This window comes from Artibeus jamaicensis, unplaced genomic scaffold (assembly GCF_021234435.1).
Source record: "Artibeus jamaicensis isolate MK-2021 breed Jamaican fruit bat unplaced genomic scaffold, CSHL_Jam_final scaffold_916, whole genome shotgun sequence".
In the NCBI taxonomy this organism is placed as follows: domain Eukaryota; kingdom Metazoa; phylum Chordata; class Mammalia; order Chiroptera; family Phyllostomidae; genus Artibeus; species Artibeus jamaicensis.
The window spans coordinates 27,004,534-27,025,479 of record NW_026522059.1 but is presented as its reverse complement, the minus strand read 5'-3'; positions in this window follow the sequence as shown (position 1 = coordinate 27,025,479).

The following is a 20,946-nucleotide window of genomic DNA, read 5'->3' as shown; positions in this document are numbered from 1 at the left end:
TTTTCCTCATACCAACCAAGAACAAGGAAAGGAATTTATAAAAGTTTTAAATTGGTTCTGACATTGTGTGTCAGACCATGCAACAACATTAGTGCTGAGGAAATGACTGCTGAGTAAGAAGATCCTGAAATCGAGACCTACGTAGGGTCATAAACATAGAACTATTTTGGGAGGAAAGGGTAATTAAAGGCTTTGTTGTAGAAGAGAGTAAGAAACTCAGAAAGCTCAGAACACTTAGATTTTTAATAAAGTGCTCTTGTAATGGCACAGCCATCGGTGCAAAACCAGTATGTCTGTTATAATAACACAGGGAGTACTACAGGTGTGTGGGTGTACTGTAACAGGCATGCCACTATCTGCCCAATAGGGTCATCGTGAGACCCAGATAAGATACTGTGTGTAAACAAACATTATGTTATGTACAGTGCTACCATTTATTAACTCATTTCTGTAAATATAGCTACACATTGATCTGGCAGATTCTAAATCCAAATTCGTAGCAGAAGTAGTAAACAGATACAAGTACATACACATATAGACATGAAAAAATACAACTGCTACTGTTGTAAATTAACTTGGAGGACAGAAAAATGCAATGGCAACATTGAGACAAGGTAAACATTACATGGATAACACAAAGAAAACCCTAATTTAAGTCAATTGCCTTTCTAGGGTATGGATTATGTGTGGAGGGGTCAATGTGAGAACTTTGAAATGGATTATACTCTAGAACCATGGTTCCTAAAGCACAAATAACCTTAGTACATAGGGTATAAAGAATAACAAAAATACATTTAAGATAGAAGAAATTTTATTAAGAGCTAATGTTTATTGACCGTCAACATGCCTCCTTATCACCACCCTATTGGTTGTGAAACTACAGTATTGTAAATGAGGAAACTAAGGCTTAAGGTTTTGAAAAATTGATTCAAACACAGGCTGTGCAAGTTTAAAAAATGAGGTCTTTCATTTGAGAATTAAGTGGGGCAGTACTTGAAATAATGAGAGGAAAAGGCATTGTAAGGGGGAGGAAATAATATCAGGAATGTCATGTAGGTGAGGATAAGGAAAATGTGTGTGTGTTTTGTGTTTTTTTAGAGAGAGAGAAATATTGATGTGACGGAGAAATAATGATCAGTTGCCTCCTGTAAGCACCCTGACCAGGGACTGAACCCGCAACCCAGGCATGTCCCCTGACAGGGCATCAAACCAGAGGCCTTTCACTTTTTGGAATGAGGCTCAACTAATTGATAGGTGACTGAAGGGCAACTATTCAGGGCTGATGATTAAAAAGGGGTACATATACATACACACACTCGCACACACACTTCCTTCTTTTAATATATATTTACTGAGTGATAGAACCTTGGAGAAGCTTGGAACACTGCAGATACAGAAATTGAGAGGAGAATCTCTACCTTAAAGAATGGATAATGACACTTCCACCAAGATGGAGGCATAGGTGGAAACACTCTGCCTTCTCTCACAACCAAGTTTAAAAAAATGAAGTTTTAGCCACAGAAATGCAGCCAAATTACAGAAAATTGAACTATATGGAAGTCTGACAACAACACATCCTTCAGCCAGACTGGTAAGAGGGGCAGAGCCAGCAGCAGAACAGGGTTGGGCAGGAAAGATCCACTGGACTGACCCGGGTGCATGACCCAGGTGCACCAGCAGCCGTGGGCGGATCCCAGGTGTGGAGTAGCAGCGGGCAGACCCACTGAGGGCTGACCATGGTTACACATTTGCACGCAAATAACCAGCAAAGGAGTGAGCAGTGAGACTGAGACAGACCTCGCAGGTCCCAGCCGTGGGAAGCAGCAGAGGGGACTGCTATTGTCCCTCTCTGACCCCTCCCCCACATACAGTGTCACAAACCAGTGATCTGGGTCACCCCGCCGTGGTGAACACCTAAGGCTCCTCTCCTCATACCTAACAGGCATGAACAGAGCAAAACATTATGGCTCAAGAATAACAGCTCAAAGCCCCAGAGCCAATAACTCTAAGCGAAGTAATAGCCAAACTCTCAGATGCACAGTTCAAAACACTGGTGATCTGGATGCTCACAGAACTGGTTGATTTTAGTCACAAATTAGAGGAACATGAAGGCTAAACTAACTGAAATGAAGGAAAACGCACAGGAAACCAATAGTAATGGAAAGGAAACTGGGACTCAAATGAAGGGAGTGGAGCAGAAGGAAGAAAAAAATGACCAAACAGAAAAGGATGAAGGAACAAGAATTCAAAAAAATGAGGAGAAGCTTAGGAACCTCCAGGACATCTTTAAACGCTCCAACATCCGAATTATAGGGGTACCAGAAGGGGAAGAGGAACAGCCACAAGTGGAAAATTTATTTGAACAAATAAGGAGAACTTCCCCAATCTGACAAAGGAAATAGACTTCCAGGAAATCCAGGAAGCTCAGAGAGTCCCAAAGAAGTTGGACCCAAGAAGGAATACACCAAGGCACATCATAATCACATTAGCCAAGATTAAAATGAAGGAAAGAATCCTAGAAGCAGCAAGAGATAAGGGGGCAGTCACCTACAAAGGAGTTCCCATCAGACTGTCAGCGTATTTCTCAAAAGAGACCTTACAGGCAAGAAGGGGCTGGAAAGAAGTATTCCAAGTCATGAAAACCAAAGACCTACATCCAAGATTGCTCTATCCAGCAAAACTTTCATTTAGAATGGAAGGACAGATAAAGTGCTTCTCAGATAAGGTCAAGTTAAAGGAGTTCATCACCAAGCCCTTATTATATGAAATGTTAAAAGGGCTTATCTAAGAAAAAGAAGATAAAAAAGATGAACAGTGAAAGGACAGCAAACTCACAGTTATTAACAACCACACCTAAAACAAAAACAAACTAAGAAGACAGCTAAATCAGGAGCAGAACCATAGAAATGAAGATCACATGCAGAGTTAGCAACAGGGGAGTGGGAGGAGGAGAAGGGGGGAGAAGGTACAGAGAGTAAGTAGCATAGACAGTGGGGAGAAAATAGGGGGGAGGGCAAGAATAGTAGGGGAAATATAGAATCTAACTTGAGACACGTGGTCATAAACTAAAGGGGGGAATGGTGGGGGAGGGGGTATGCAGGGTGGAGGGGAATGAAGGGGGAAATAGAACAACTGTAATGGCATAATCAATAAAATATATTTTAAAAGAATGGATAATGACAATACCACTGAATTCACCTCTGTGGATTTTTTTTTAATCATAGTGAATGGATTGCAGAGTTCTCTAAAATAAATCTAGAGATTTATAAATAACTTACAATAATTTTTTAAAGATTTTATTTGTTTTTAGAAAAAGGTGAAGGGAGAAAAAGAGGGAAAGAGACATCAATGTGTGGTTGCCTCTGAGTGCCTTCCACTGGGGACCTGGCCTACAACCCCGGCATGTGCCCTGACTGGGAATTGAGCCAGTGAACTTTGGTTCGCAGGCCAGTGCTCAATCCACTAAGCCACAGCAGCCAGGGCCTTACAAATAATTTTAAGTTACTTCTCTCTAGGATTATCTAGAGTAATTTATAATATATCTTATTATGTAAAATAAATCAGAGTTTTCTGGTTTCATGAGGTATTTAAGTCTAACATTAAGAGGCCTATCTGATGTGAACAGTGAGGGAGTATTGCAACTCCCAACTGAAGGGATGTACTTTCTGGAGGCCTCTATAATGGTACAATATTACATGAAGGAAGTATAGTCTAATGAGGTAACAGACGTGATTAGCAACAATTACAATACAACACAATAAGTGGTATAGTAGCAGGGTGAGCACAGGGTGCTTTGGGTACAAAAAGCAGGTATATCGAACTCAGCTTTGGGTGTTTGCGGCTAGAGGCATGAGAGGAGCAATCAGGCTGAATTTCATGATTTAATAACATCCACCTTTAGCAAGTTGACCTGGAAAAGGTCAGCACATAGTGAGACCTCAGGTCCAGGCCCACTAGCAATGTTACTCAGTGATGGTGCATTCCTCTGGGTTAGGCCCAATAGAGGACTGCAGTGGCTCTTATGAGTCATAAACCTTTCCTATACTAGCTTTAAAACCCCCCTATTTTATACCTACCTTAGATTTAGGTAGGTATGTAATTTAGACTTCTTAATCTCTGCATCTTTTCCTCCATTCTCCCCTTTCCCCCTCCCAACTGATAACCCTCTAAATGATCTCCATATCTATGATTCTGTCCCTGTTCTGGTTGTTTGCTTAGTTTGTTTTTCTACATTCAGTTGTTAATAGTTGTAAATTTGTTGCCATTTTAATGTTCAGAGTTTTGATCTTCTTTTTCTAAATAAGTTCCTTTAACATTTCATATAATAATGGCTTGGTGATGGTGAACTCCTTTAGCTTTACCTTGTAGGGGAAGCACTTTTTTTGCCCTTCAATTCTAAATGATAGCTTTGCTGGATAGGTTGTAGGTCCTTGCTTTTCATCACTTTGAACACTTCTTGCCTGCACAGTTTCTTTTGAGAAATCAGCTGACAGTCTTATGAGAACTCTTTTGTAGGTAACTCTATGCTTCTCTCTTTTAAGATTCTCTCCTTATCTTTAACCTTTGGTATTTTAATTATGATGTGTCTTGCTGTGGTCCTCTTTGGGTCCAAGTTGTTTGGGACTCTCTGTGCTTTCTGGACTTGTATGTCTATTTCCTTTGCCAATGTAGGGAAGTTTTCTTTCATTATTTTTTCAAATAAGTTTTCAATTGCTTGCTTTTCCTCTTCTTCCGGCAGTCCTATGATTCAGCTGTTGGTGCGTCTGGAGATGTCTCAGAGGCTCCTTATACTATTCTCATTTTTAAAAAATTTGTTTTTCTTATTGCTGTTCTGGTTGCTTATTTCTTCCTTATGTTCCAAATAATTTATCTGAATCCTGGCTTCATCCCCTCCACGGTCGGTTCCCAGTAGATTTTTCTTTATTTCCCTTAGTGTACCCTTCATTTCTTCCTCATCTTTTTTATGTTGTTGCCATACTCAATGAGTTCTTTGAGCATCCTGATCACCAGTGTTTTGACCTCTGCATCTGATAGGTTGGTTTCATTTACTTCTTTTTCTGGGGTTTTGTTCTTTCTTTTATTCGAGCCATATTTCTTTGTCTTCTCAATTTGGCAGTCTCCCTGTTTCTGTGTATTAGGCAGAGCTGCTCTGACTCCCCTGTCTTAGTAGCATGGCCTTTTGTAGAAAAGGGACCTGTAAATTGTGTGGGGCAGAGCCTTAGGTAATCGCCAGGATAGGGCAGCCTGCTTCACTGCTTTGTGCTGTATGTGGGGGGAAGACTATGAGAGGGGACAGTGCTGCTGCCTGGCTTCTGGAGGTTTGTCTGGCACTCACCCCATTTCCAGTCACTTCCCTTATTTCCTGTATGTGACTGGCGCCCTTCCAGTTATTGCCATGGTGCTGAATCCCAGAGTGGTGGGTGGGTCTACATAACGCTGTAAGTCCCTGCAGGCCTTTAAGCAGACTCTCCTGAAAATCTAGCAGTTTCTTCCACTGCCCCATCCCACAGTGATTTTTATAGCCAGAAGTTATGGGGATTTATCTTCCTGGCGCTGGCTTCCTGAGCTCTGTGGTCTGGTCTGGGGCTGGGATCACTTGCTCCCAAGGTTTCCCTCCTGATTTTTATCCACCACACAGGAATGTGGGATCTCCCGTGACTGCTTCTACCTCTCTGTACTACATCTCATCCTTGCCTCTCCTGCCCATCTGGATGAATGTGGCCTCTTTAAATTCTTGGTTGTTAGACTGCCATACAGGTCGACTTTCTGACTGTTCTAGGTGTTGTTTAGAGGTCTAGTTGTAATTCTTTCTGTGGTTGCATGAGGAATTGAAGCATATTTACCTATGCCTCCATGTTGACTAGAAGTCCTCTTAAGCCTACTTTTAATCTGTCAGAATTACTTAAGGTTTACCCAGTAATACCATTACCTTTTCATTAATCATTTTAGAACATTGTCCATTTCTTCCTCTACAAAATTCTATTTTTAAAAGATAATCTAAAGATAGCCTATCTTCCATTTAACTATTGATGACCTAATTTACATTTGAAAAACAAAATCTTAGTTTTTCAAAGGTAAAAGTGTGAAGCTGATAGCCACTACATTCAAGAACTCGGAAGTGTCAGTTGTCTGTCTGCTGATGCTCTTACATGGACAAAGACAAAAAGATCAAACCACATGCCCATAACTATTATGTAAGCATGCAGAATGAAGACTTATTATGAGCAGTAAAACAACTGGCTGGACATCCTTAGTGAGATGCATTCTCAGAGAAAAGCAATGAAAAGTTTGTTATGTAGTAGCTCTACTACTAGCATTAATATTTGTATTAATATTTTATGCTTTTATTATCAGATAAAAGAAATGAATGATTTTTCTAACTGTTAAGAATCCAGCATTTTTATTTAGTATAATAATTGTGTTTCATTGAATTATTAAAAAGAGAACCATAATTATAATTTGCATAAATAATTTAAAGTTGAAGTAACTGTAATGTGAGAACTAAGTTGGAAATAATAATATAAACTAATAATATTTACTGAAATACATTTTTTCTAGCTTTTTTCAATGACCTGGCCAAGGAACAATAAATACTCCATCATCACAAACCTGATGATATGCACTCCTAATACCAAAATTATGGGATCAAATATTATTTTTCACTTAAGGGGAACAATGTGCTTTAGAAAAATGGCTGATTCATGTCTGGGTCTGGGAAGGTACAGATGAATCTTGAAACATTTTAGGCCAGAAAGCAAAAATGCTTTAAAAAATAATGGTGTTGCATGGAAGAACACAGAAGCCAGTTTAAGGGAACAACGACTGGCTACATTCTGTCAATTTGATTATCAAAAGGAAAACAATGACTATAGTTGGTTGAAATGTGTTAGTTTGTAAAAAGTTGAGTTTATAATTATAGCAAAAATGAGAAAAGTTGACAAACTACACTAAAGACATTGAATGTTATAGAATCTCATGACTCACAGCACATTAGCACTATTTGACTCACTGAGTCTGTGCAGAATATCAAATTCAGGAGATATCAAGTATGTTAGTTTTACTTAATCTAAGCTTACAGTTAGAATAATAATTCTTAACTCTTTATGCATAACTGCCAGTGTCTATACGAGTGCAAACTGATATTTTTGTAGTAACAAAAATGTATTCTAAACTGCCTTAGAAATATAATGCTGGGAGTTTTGATTGCACCTCAAAGTGCCATTCTAGTGTGTCATCTTGGGAAAATTAGTTTGGAATATATTTGAGCTTTTGTATTCCCAAGTCTCTATGTATTGATCAGCTAAGTTTTAGAGCTAGTTCTTAACCCTGGTTGTATTTTGCATAAGACTATAGCAGGCTGGCTGATAGAACTTTCCATGATGGGAACATGTTCTATACCTTTGCTATCCAATAGGGTAGCCATTAATCACATACAGCTAATGGCTATTGAGCACTTGAAATGCAGCTAGTGAACTGAATTTTAAATTTGATTTCTTTAAATTAATTTAAAGTTAAATAGACATGTGGTTCATGAATACTGTATTGGACAACATAGGTCTTGATCTTAAACCTCCTTTTAATTATATGGGATAAATTTAGGTTTACCCAGGAATACAAATTCCTTCTCACCAATTTTGGAGTATTGTGATTTCCCTTAAGATAAGGATCTATACTGAGAAAATTAGGATTTTAATTTTTTTGAATAGGTAATACATTTGCATTGTTTAAAATATTAAAAATATAAAAGGTAGACAATAAGAATTCTCTCCCTCTCTATTCCCCAGCTACTCATAGGTGTGACCCCTGTTACCAGTTTCTTATGTGTCCCAGAATACCTGATGAGTACAAGTACGTAAGTAATGATAGCATGCCTTCACTGTGTGCCAGGGCTTTTCCTCTTAACTTACGAGTATTTTAGGGACCACTTTGTAGCAGTATATCAATTGTCTCTTTCCTTATGACTATATAGCCTTCAGAGTCTATTTTGAAGGATACCTGAAGGTGGCCTGTCTGCCTTCTTGACAACTGACGAAGTAGCTTGCATTTGTAACGTGAAGAATACAAATTTCACAAGAAAGGTAACAATAAAAACAGGTAGAACCTATGGCAGCTCCTACTCAGGCACACCACCCATATGGAGGATGGCCAGATTTAAAAATGCCTAGTTCTTTTCAACTTATATTTTGAACCAAATTATGCTAAGCTTTGTGAAGTGACCCAGGATATTATATTATGATACCACTATGATTTAGAAAGCATAATGATAATTTTAATAATATGTAAGCCTCTTTAACCCCATTGCACGTAGAATAAAATCTAAACTTCTTACCAAGGTGTCCCAGGCTTTGCATGCTCTGGCTCCAGACTTAGAGTCAAGAGCATGTGTATAATCACTGGGCTCCAACCTCACAGGCCTCTTAGCACAGCCAGCCCTTTCTGCCTCTGGGCCTTGGCCCTCCCTCCTCTCTCAGGCTGGCGTGCTCTTCCCTGGGCTCTTTCTGTGGCTCTCTACTTCAGCCTCCAACCTCAGTTTAAATGTCTTCTCCTTCTTGAGGTCTTTACTGCATGTGCCATCTATAGTGCTCTGTCACCCCAGCCCACACTACTACTATCTTCATAGCACTTACCATAACTTACAGTTATTTTATTTATTTTGTTATAGTTATTTTGTTTATGATATCTCCCATTGGAATGTAAGATCCCTGATTACAAGGAGTTGATCTGTCTTCACCAGTGTATCTTCAGGACCTAAACCAGAGCTTGCTGCTTCAAACAGTCCCTCGTAATTAAATAAACATAGTGAATCACTCTAAAAGAAATACTGTTTTTAGATGAGTTTTTAAAATTGCATTAATGTTTGTCTGGAGTCCTATTTACTTCTATAAGTAAAAGACATTTGGTGTGTTTACATCACTAAAGCTACTTGCATCTACTCCGATATGGCACCTGTGAGGTGCTGCTGCTCATGCTATGATGCTATGTGCTCTTCATCTCACAGTCTTTTTTAAAAGGTTTTATTTATTTATTTATTTATTTCTAGACAGAGGGGAAGGGAGGGAGAAAGAGAGGGAGAGAAACATCAATGTGTGGTTGCTTCTCACATGGCCGCCACTGGGGACCTGGCCCACAACCCAGGCAAGTGCCCTGACTGGGAATCAAACCGGTAACCCTTTGATTCACAGCCCGCACTCAATCCACTGAGCTGTACCAGCCAGGGCTCATCTCACAGTCTTTTTGAGTAACTAAGTCAACATGTATTGGTCATTATGTCAACATGTCAACATTTATTAGCTAAGTGCTTACCTCATCATTAATGAGTATACACGTATATGGTGCTTTGAACTTTGTAAAAAGTTTTTTATATATGTTAATTTATTTGATCTTCAAAAACCCCCTTTACCCTTAAGGCATCTTCTGGCCATTCTACTGGTAAGGTTACTGGAATTCATAAACGATTAAATTTGCTTAAAACAACATAACTGGTAAAACATAGAGTTAGTAAGAAAACTTAACTCTTCCAAGTCAAAGTTCTAAGTCCAAATCCTTGGGTTTTTCAGCCACACCACAGGGATTCCAACACTGTATTTGAATAAAACTTGGTAGTTTACAAAGTACTTCTACATAAACTATTTCATTGATACTCTTTTACCACCCTTGTGATTCACAAGGTTGAATAATTTCTCTCTTTAAGGAAACAATACACATGCAAAACCAACAACAGAGGTTACAGAGTAATACAAACACATGGAGGTTAATTATAGAAATATATAGAGATGCCAAGGAGATTGCGAATTGTATATAGCATTGTATATAGCCAAAGGAGATCTATTATTATAAACCCTGGGAAGATGTGAGTGCTAACAGAATCTGGAAAGAAGGAAGAAACTGGATTCGAGGGGTCGGAAATGAGGGGTCCCACCTTGCATATACAGGAGATGGGCTATGCAAAGATAGATGTGCATGTAGGCACAGTGTCGATGTGGGGAACATGGCCAGCAAATCAACTTGGCAGAAACAGAGGGGCTTCATCAAGAAATAATGAAAGCATAAGAATACCAGTGGAAAACACAGGCAGTAAAATTTCAGATCCCTCATGTAGCAATATTTTTGCTGATACATCTGCTAGGGAAAAGGAAATAAAGAAATAAACAAATGGGACTACATCAAATTAAAAAGTTTCTGCACAGCTAAGGAAACTATAATGAAAATGAAAAGAGGACTGATTGTATGGAAGAACATATTTGTCAATGATACATTGGACAAGGGTTTAATCTCAAAAATATATCAAGAACTCATATGACTCAACACCAAAAAGACAACCCAACTAAAAAATGGACAAAGGATAGACACTTCTTTAAAGAGGATATACAGATGGCCCATAGATATAAAGGTGCTCAATGTCACTAGCCATCAGAGACATGCAAATTAAAACCACAATGAGATAGCATCTCACACTTGCCAAAATGGCTATCATTAACAAGTGCTGGAGAGGATGTGGAGAAAAGGGAACCCTAGTGCACTGTTGGTGGGAATGCAGACTGGTACAGTCACTATGGAAAACAGTGTGGAATTTCCCCCCACTGCTAGGAATATACCCTAAGAATCCTGAAACACCAATTCAAAAGAACCTGTGTACCCCATTGTTCATAGCACAATTCACAATAGTCAAGTGCTGGAAACAGCCTAAGTGCCCATCAGTAAATAAGTGGATCAAACAACTGTGGTACATTTACATGACGGAATACTATGCAGCAGAAAAAAGGAATTCCTGACTTTTGTACCAGCAGGGATGGAACTGGAGACTATTATGCTAAGTGACATAAGTCAGTCGGTGAAAGATAAATATCATCTCATCTCACTTATAAGGAGAGTCTAATGAACAAAATAAACTAATGAGCAAAAACAGAACCAGAGGCATGAAATCAGGAAATAGAATGACAGCTGTAAGAGGGGAGGAGTGAAGTGGAAACTGACTGAAAGAAGGTGAAGGGATTAGTCAAAGAATACACATGAAGCACCCACGGACATGGACAATAGTGTGGGGACTGACGATGGATGTGGGGGGCAGGCCGGGTGGAAAGGAGCAAAGCAGGGGAATGGGACGTCTGTAATAGCATAAACAATAAAACATCAACAATGAAAAAAGAAAGCCGAGGATGCTGAAATGGGTATTTCTAGTTAGTAGAAGACCTTAGATGTCAGGGGAGTTGGATTTTATTTGACACACACTGGGAAGTTGTTAAAACCTTATGCAAATAACAGAGATGAAAGCAAAGTTTAATGGCTCCTGGCAGCTATGTGTAGAATGGATCACAGCAGGGAGCCACCGGAGGCTAGTGCAGTAATCCTGGTGGGTGCAAGGTGACAGAGTCACATCATGGTATGACTGAAGGAAAGGGTAGGAAAGCGGACTCTCAGAGAAGACTCATCTGGACTGGATGATGGATTTAGAGTGGGAGGAAATGAGAGAGTGGGAGACAATCGGGTTCCCAGACCGTGGGACTGGGCTGATTGTGGTGTGATAAACATGTAAATTCTGAAGGGAAGCCTTTTGGCTGAGGTGGAGAGCAGAGCGGTGGGGATAAAGAAGCAATGAGCTGTTTTTGAAATGCAAAGTTGAAGGTGGTGCAAGGAGGTTTAGCTGAAAGTCTGTGTCTGTAGGCAACCAGAGAAACAAGTCTGGAAAGAGAGAAGTCAGAGTTCGTATTCTCTTTTTTATTTTTTTAAACCTCTCACTCTCCCAAACTGCACATTCTGCACATTCAAATTCTCTTTTCTTGGTAATTCACTATTGAGAAGAATTCACATTTATAGATAGGGGTATTTCCTTGTGACATTCCTCTGTGATAGTATTTTAAAAAAAGAAAGGATTTTAAAAATGTTTTAAGAGTTTTCACTCTGAAATGATTATTTAGAAGCTACTTGGTTTTTTTTTAAGATTAATGTTTATTACTTTCAAATTCAAAATTTGTGCTTTAGCCTTTAAATATATCAATTTTTAAATTTTTTATATTTAAGATTTTACTTATTTACTTTTACAGAGAGGAGAAGGGAAGGAGAAAGAGAGGGAGGGAAACATCAGTGTGTGACTGCCTCTCGTGAGCCCCACACTGGGGACCCAGGCATATGCCCTGACTGGGAATCAAACCTGTGACCCTTTGGTTCACAGGCTGCTACTCAATCCACTGAGCCACACTAGCCAGGGCTAAATATATCCACTTCTTAATTCCATTTATAAGTCTAGCAAATTGATGTCTGATCCACTTAGTTAATCATTTTAAATTGTACATATTAATTTAATAATTGAATATTTTTGAAACATCAATTTTCTGATTAAAAAACCCTTCCAAATTCTTAAGTAATTCTCATAAAACCAACAAATTAAACAAATACATGTGGTAAGTTCTCTTAAAAGTCACAATATAGCATATAACTTTTAAAAGATTTTATTTATTTATTTTTAGAGAGAGGGGAAGGGAGGGAGAAAGAGAGGGAGAGAAACATCAGTGCGTGGTTGCCTCTGCACGCCCCCAACTGCAGACCTGCCCTGCAGCCCAGCCATGTGGCCTGCCTGGGGATTGAATCAGAGACCCTTTGGTTCACAGGCGGGCATTCAATCCACTGAGCCACACCATCCAGGGCTTAAAAGATTTGTAACTTAAAATCAAGTCTAAATCAATTAATTACATGCTGTAAATCAGTGTTGCAAGGTTAATTTTCACATAGTTTATTAAACATTAAAAGAATTTCTACTGGATACAATTAAACATTGGAAGTATTAAAATACCAAATATATAGATCCCATAATACAAAAATATCATACCACAAGGTTGGATATCCTTCCCTATATGTCTATTAATTCTAAATCTTCCAAGAATTAGATGCATACTCACTAAGAAAACAATTTTATCATCCCAAGCAAACCTAGGAACACCTTACCTGGAAATGTTTGGGTTTTTACCTGCTTAGCTAGGAGGTTTCTCTTTGCCAGAGTGTCTCTTGGCCTCTGGGTCTTCAGTTTTTGCCTTCTGTCTAGTGCAGTGATTTTTTAACCTTTTTCATCTCCTGACACACATAAACTAATTACTAAAATTCTGCAGCACACCAAAAAATAACACTTTTTGCCCATCTGAAAAAATAGGTGTAATTTTGGTCCATTCAAACCAGATGGGTACTATTGTGTTGGCTATTGTCATTTTTTTAAATACAACAATCTAAGGGCTCCTGACTAAACAGATATTACATGTTTTTAAAATTCTTGCAGCGCACCAGTGTGCCATGGCACACAGGTTGAACATCGCTGCTCTAGGGGCGTTGGAAAGGAAGGGGGTTTGGCTTTCTCAGTGGAAGTGTGGTCAGCCAGATTCCAGTTCTGCCCTTTCTCCCCACCACCCCCGAAAGGCTGATTTTTAAGGAAGGGCAGAACTGGACTAGGCCAAGTGTCACTGAAATCCTTCTGCAGTCTGAACCTCTTTGATTCTTCATCATCCAGTAGCGGGGAGAAAGGATATATTGGTAAGATTAAAAGCAGTCAAGAGAACTTCTTTTAGGAGGAAAAAACTGTCTTTAAAGAACTAGATTCAGCAAAGTCCTTTCTTAGGCCATTGTGATTGCCAAAAGGTATCCCTGAGGAATGCGGGAATAAGTTGGAAGTCCAATGGCTTACATGAGGAAGAAAATTTTTCGGGTTCCAGAGGGCAGGCAGAAAGGGAAGGAAGAAAAATCAGAGTGAGCGGGGAGAGAGGGAGGCTAGCTCGAGGGTAAGGCTGGTGTCGGGGACCGGCTCTATGGGGAGGGACCGTTAACATTCCTAGGCACAGGGGATGTGTAGTGATCGTGGTAGTTTGTTCTGCCATGTTCCCCTTCCTGTCGGGGCCATAGTGTTGTCTTACGAAAATGAGTCTGATAGTGATGGCCTGGGGTTGGATCAGAGCTCAGAGAGACTTGAGGTTGAGAGGAGTTGGGAGCCAATGACAACTGCCCAGGAATGAAGACTTTACTGTGGTTCCGACTGGAGGGAATGGAATGGAAACAACAGATGGAGGAAAGATGCAGGAACATCAGTACGAGTGGGAGTTGGAGGCAAAGTGAGAGGGAAGGTGAGACCAGTACTGGAAGGAGTGAGATCAGACAAGTGGGGGTGGGCGGGCGGGCAGGGATGAAGTGGGGAGAGAGCATGGGCTAGCCATGTTGAGCACGACATGCTGGGGCCTTCAGGGGGAATTCTGCAGCTGGCAGCTTTACCATAGCAGTGATACTGAAACGGTGTACTTCCGAGGAACTGAATTTAGAGAGGAAAGAACAGACTGCACTTCAGGGCCTTTGAGAGCTCTGTGCATTAGAATTCAGGAGATGGGGAAGAGGGGAAAAACCTCTCAGGGAAGAAACTGTGTGAAAGGGAGATCTTAGGTATTGCTGAATTCTGGAAGCCTAAGGAATAGTATAGATGAACTGATCCCTACATATATAGTTCAGTTTAGCTCATTAGCCACGAATGGAACACCTCAGTGTGCTTGACAGGAGAATATGGATATAAATAAAACAAGGTCCTTGAGGCTGGCAGGGGAAAGTCACTTCCTAACATGGGGGCTGAGGGGAGGGGATCCATCCAGGGAATGGTCTGCCTGTGTGTAGGTGGGGGTGTGTATTAGGGAGGAGTCAAGAGTCAGTAGATCTCAAATTTTACTGCACCTCACACTCTCCAAGGGCCTGTTAAAACACTGATTACTGGGCCACACGTCTAAAGTTTCTGATTCAAAACTAGGAGTAGAGCCCAAAAGCCTGCATCTCTAACACATTTGCAGGTAATGCTGCCGCTGCTGGTTCTGGGACTGCCCAGGCTGATGGTGGTCTGGGGTGTGATGCACAGAAAAATCAGTGCCATCCTTTGCCTCCCTTCTGTGTAGGTCTCAGGGTCCGACCACTGAGTGTCCATCACTTCCTCTACAGTCTTTTCACCACACTGTTAACTGTAGTGGTAACTTCTAACTTTAAAATGTGTTTACAAGGCTGCTGCTTTTGAAAACTGCTGGAATGGAGGTGGAGGAGGGGAATCGTTAAACCTCTGCCCCAAACCTCCTCACCCTACAAGGTACTGGCCCCAGGAGTCTGCTAGTGACATAAATAAATGTTAGTTCCTACTTTCTATTTGGCTGCTACAGAGAGGTCCCCATCAAGACTGGAAATAAGTGTGAGTTCTTCAACTATAAAATCTGCACTTGACAGATCAAAGCATAAGCCAAAAGGAAGGCCTTTGTTAACAGGCCTCTTCAGTAACCTCATTAAAGACCTAATAAGAGAGAGAAGCCTCAGACCAGGAGATGGGGGAATTTGGTCAGTTGGGGAAGTAAAGAGGGAATTATGGAGGCTAGCATTGATAGTGACTACCCAGACTTTGGCCAGGAAAGAGGGAACATGAATGAACAGATGTCTAATATTATAGTCCCGTTGGCTAGTCCATTCCTGATGTAGAAATAGAAGTGTCACATTTTTTAGCCTGATTCCATGAGTTTGATTCGTGCAGCTGCCACTGTTCTGATTCTCATTCATCTCCATGGGTAGGTCTCATTGTAGGGAAAGCATTCACTGTTCTGACCTCCCTTTCCCTCCTCTCACCTCCCATCTTCAAGGGGCATGAGATGATAAGGTCGATATCACTCTTCTGTGTGGGAGGTAGACTTGAAGCCCAGTGCCACCTGGAGAGAGGTACTCAGGGCCTGCTTCCTGATCAACTGAAAAATACACGCTTTTCATTTATATCATTATAATTACTTTCTTACCATAGGCAAAGATGCCACAGTTGTTATCCCAAGAGGATTAGGTTTATTTTTAAACTATGGATGAATCTGAATTTTTATAATCATCAGAGTCTGAGCAACTGCCATGAGCAAACATGCTTTAGCTGCACAAATCTAAACTTCTGCAGAGGGGAAAGCGGACGGGTAGTAATACTCTATGTCTGTACCACACAATACATTTCCATGCTCTCCCAAATTATCACACTTGCTCATTACAACTTGTTGGGACAGGCAGAGTTGATATTTTAATTTCCATTTTATAGGCTCAGCTCATCAAACATTTATTGATCTCTTTTTATATACCTGGGCCTCTTCTGGGCACTGGGGATATTGAGAGGAAAATAATACAGTTTCTATTATTAAACTGCACACAGTCTAGTGGAAGACACAGATATAGCAGCTAAGAAAAGCATGATGTGGTTAGCATTATGAAAGTGGGGTGAGCAAAATGTTAGGGGCACCAAGAAAGAAGTAAAGAAGGGGGTGAGGAGAAGTAGATGTCACTGAATGCCTGTGCAGCTAGGTCCTTGCCACACAAAGTGTGGACCACCGAACATTAGCATCTACATCATCTGGGTGCTTTTAGAAATGCACCTGAATCTCAGGCCCCACTCCAAAACCACTAACTCAAAATCTGCATTTTTGCAAGATGCCCAACACATCTCTGCCCATTAAAAGTTGAGGACCACTGAGCTAGGTGACTTATAAATTTTACTTAATTCTCAAGCCAGTGAGGTAGTTACTATTATCCCATATTATAGGTAGGAGATGACGTTACATAGTTTGTGTCACAACAACTTTGTCACAGAGCTGGAATCTGAACTCAAAACCCTGACAGGTTCCCGGGCTGCATTCACTATCCTGCCCTGTTCCTTGCTTTCTAGAGGTCTCAGAGAGGCTTCCCGGAGGAGGTGATCTAGACTTGGGAGGACCTTGTTTCAAGGAGGAAGAACATTCCAGTCAAAATACCACTTGAACAGATGCTTGGTATGGCAATGGAATATAGGGCCTGTCGTGGGGAGTGGCAGGAAGTTAGGTGAGCAAAGAAGATTGGAATCAAATTATAAAGGGCCTTGAATGTCACCCTAAGGAACTTGTATTTACCCTGTGAGAAGACTTCGCAATCTGCCAAGGGGTTGTGATTGTAGGTAGACTGCTGGTGTCAGGAGCCCGGCCTGACCACTTATATGCTACATGGTGTTAGACTGTGTTGCAAGTTGCTTTCTCTTGACTCAGACACTGAGATGGACTTTGGAGTGCAAGACAGCTATTAGAGGTCAAGGCTGTGTGAGGAGGAGGGGGGAAGCAGGGCTGGGCAGAGGAAGAAATCCAGAAGCAGCCCAGCAACATCTCAGCCAACCTGATGGGACGTTCTTAAGCAAGGGTGGCCTGTCCAAGTTATCCTGTATCAAGTTGAAGTGACCAGGCCTTTGTCCAAGGACCCTGAGATTGGTTGGTGCTAGAGATGGAGATTTGGGAAAAAATTTTCGTGGTCAGAGCTTGGACGTGAACCAATTGCCCAGAGTGTGGTATGGAAAGAGGGACCAGTGCTGGGGAGCACAGGGGCCCCCAGCTGAGCACTAGAAGGGAAATTAATGAAGAGTGGTCGGAGTGGTAGGAGGCCCATAGACCAGGAGGTTAAGGAAGTTAATAGAAAAAGGAAGGCACTTTATAGTCAGGGTGGGTGCCACTGTCAAATGCTGCGGCAGTGACACATAGGACAAATAGTTAGAATTGGTCTTTGGTGACGAATGAAAGAAACTGAGACTCAGACAACTTAAAGGACCTATATACCCAGTGTCCTGCAGCTAGTGGGAGGCTGGGCTAGACCAAACCATGCGTTCTAGCTCTAGTTTTCCAGGCAGCAACTGTCTCTCTCCTCCTGATGCTCTGTCTATGCTGGAAGCCATAGCATTCTCTCTCACACCAGGCTAGGGTGTAAAAACTGTCTTCTTGTTTGTGGCTATCTGCCTGTCTGTAGGACTGTTTTCCAAAATTATCATGTGTTTTTCTGTCTCCTGTACGCTGACCCCTCCCTGTGCCACCCAGGGTCTCATCGTGACGACACCAGGTTGGTTTATGGATTTCCCTCTCCTGCCAGGCGTCCCACAGTCCTGTTGCTTTTCGTCCTTGTGGTGGGCCTTGTCCTGCACTCAGTAAAGTAGTTGTCACACCTCTCTACCCAACATGCCAGTGCTGGAAAGAGGAGCCTGATGACTGTAAAACATGATTCAAGTTCAAATGCACAGAACTGCTGATGCTACCTTCCATGCATTTTGAAGTGCAGACAGCCTGATTTGCTGAAGGTGCTGGACACCTGGGTCAAGGATAAATCCCACTAATGTGACCTTATTCCCTCAGCTTCCTGCTGGTCAGGAGGTTGATTTTGGACCTGGCGCCATACAAGTTCCCTTACCTTCAAAGTGCTCAATTTGATTTTTATTCTATATTCTTAAATCTTTGACAATTGTGCATTAGGGTGCTTTTAAGCTAGCTGAATTCTATGGCAGCTGTCAGCCTCCTGCAACTGGTGAGTGCTTTTGCCTGTTAGAAGGACTCACAGCTACAGGCAGTCTCCCACCATCCACCAGCGAGCTCATTGTCAATCCACAGCCGTGTGCTGACTACAAAGTGGCCCCAGGTTTTTGTGTGTGTTCCTGTATCGCTATGGGAACACAGTCATTATGATACAGCAGTTCCTGTCTTCTATACTTTTGATAGTTTTATTTTTAATAGTTTCATTTCCTACTGATATGACAGAGACTCTTGATAACCATACGTGAATATATCCACAAGTGCCAGGTTCCCTGTTTCATGTGTGAGCATGACTTCATAATCTAAATTGAATAAACCCAAACCTGTTACGTGGTTGTGTGCTCTTGAAAAGGCAAGTCAGAGAGGCCTCCATCAGCTCTGACACACCGGATGACCTTGAGAATTTAGTGACTTCCTATGATGTAGAACAAACCAGATTAGTAACTGCCAGCAGAAATAGATGTGAATACTATGAGGAAATGCTACTACTGGTTTAGTACATACATAAAATATGTACTAAATAGGTTCACACTTCACCTTCTGCTGCTGCCACCAAAGTCCAAGCTATTATGGTGTTCTCACTAACCTGGGCTATTAACCAGTCCACCTGCTTTCATTCTGACCACCTCCTTCCCTTTTTCACTGGGAAACTGGAGTCATCTTGATTGAAAGTAAACCAGATCATGTCACTCATGCTTAAAACTCATGCATCCATCTCATCTCAATAAAATCCAAGCTCATCCTCAGGGTCGATGAGACTCTGTATGATCTGGCCCTTGTCTGACTCTCCCATTTCATGTCATTCTTCTCTCCTCCCCCTTGTAGTCACCTGTCTACACCGGCTGTCCTCCACCTCGTCAGGATCTAGTCACACTGCCTTTTCTGCTGCTCGCACTCAGGGCCCCTGTGGGCAAGCATGCAGGTTGTGCACTGCCTAACTCCAGCAAGGGCATTCGGTAGGCTTTGGGGTGAATGATGCCCCGGACGCATGCCGCACGGCAGCCCAGCTCACACACGCTGAGCTCGCTGTCAGTGCCAGGCTTGGCGCTTGCTGATCCTTCTCACTGGCACCTCCATCTGCAGGTTCTGAGCACACCTGGCTTCTCTTGTCATCCACTCAACAAATATTTCACAAAGCACCATTCCATACCAGGCACAACTGACTACGTGATTTGCAGGACCTCAGGTAAAATGAAAATAAGGACCTCTTCGAAAATTGTTAAGAATTTCAAGATGGTAACAGCAGAGTATTAAACTAAGTGCAGGCCTTTTTAGTTGTGAGGTCCTGTCTGGCCACACAGGTCATACCCCCATGAACCTGGCCCTAGCCACAATCTCAGCCTAAATGTCGCTTTCCCAGAGAGGGCTTTCCTGACTCTCCAGGCCAGTGTGGGAAGGCAAGCTAAGGACTCACTTTTTTTTCCAGGTAAAATTGTGGCATCTGAAATTACAGATGAAGCAAGGATTCTTGGTTCCAATAGCACTGTGTTTTTAAGGCTAAACATCCAACTGACAAAAAGGGTTTGTGTTTCTGTTTAATGAGGCCTTGAAAAGGTTCTCATTTTTCTATAAAGTGGCCTAGAAGGCAATGATGGGCCTCAGATGCCGAGGACTTTGGTGTGCAAATGTCAAAAAAGGACCCATTACAGTCTCATAAATTTGAAAAGAATTCTGTGGTTGAATTTTTAAAAATATAAAAATCAACAATGCACATTTTATGGAGCTAAGGACTTTATATGTAATAATGAATTCAATTGTATTTTAAAGTTTAGTAGAAATACACAGTAATTGGCTAGTTTATGTTTCCTTCTGCCTTTGGATGTTAAAGTTTTTTGTTTTGATGAATAAAAACAAAATTATTTAAGTAGAATTTCATCCTTGAAAAGTCAAAATTTTGTTGTGTTATAACACTGTGAAGTTCCTTATTTAAAATAGTTAGTTCAAAACACATTTATTGCTTTCATTCATAAGACATTCATAAAAATTGGATAAAGTTCCACCTAGGGTCTTTGACTCAGAAAAACTGGCTGCATAGAATCACTTCTTTAAAAATAAGATCTTACCTTATTATGGGTACTCTACTCCCAGGAATCCAATACTCTCATTCTAAATAACAGAAGTAGCAAAAAGTTCAAGTATCTGTGAGAGTGAGATAAGACACGAACATGTAAGTTTCAGAGAGACTGTCACTCCTGACACCATCCTCTGGCTCAGCAGTGCTATCTGAGAGCTTCAGATATGGTTTTCTGTAGTGAGTTATCCTTAAGTTACTGCCAGGAGCAAAGCATATAGTTGTAAAACTGCAACTTTCTAAAAGCTCTTGTAACCAAGGGAGAACACAAGTTTCTGCCCCAATATTTGCTCATTTTGTAAGCAATCATTATAAAGGAAGGAAGGGAGAAAGGAAAGAAGGAAGGGAAGAAGGGAGGTGCCTAAGAATAATAGAGTTTACACTAGTGTAATGTAGAGATTGGCAGCAAAATTAGACAGGCATAAAGTACCTCACTCAAGAAGTCTAGTCCTCGACCAAACTATGAAGAAAGCGACCCTGACTTCCTCCCTTCTTGTCCCACCTGCTCTCAGAAAACTAGTTGAGGAATAAAAAAATAATAAT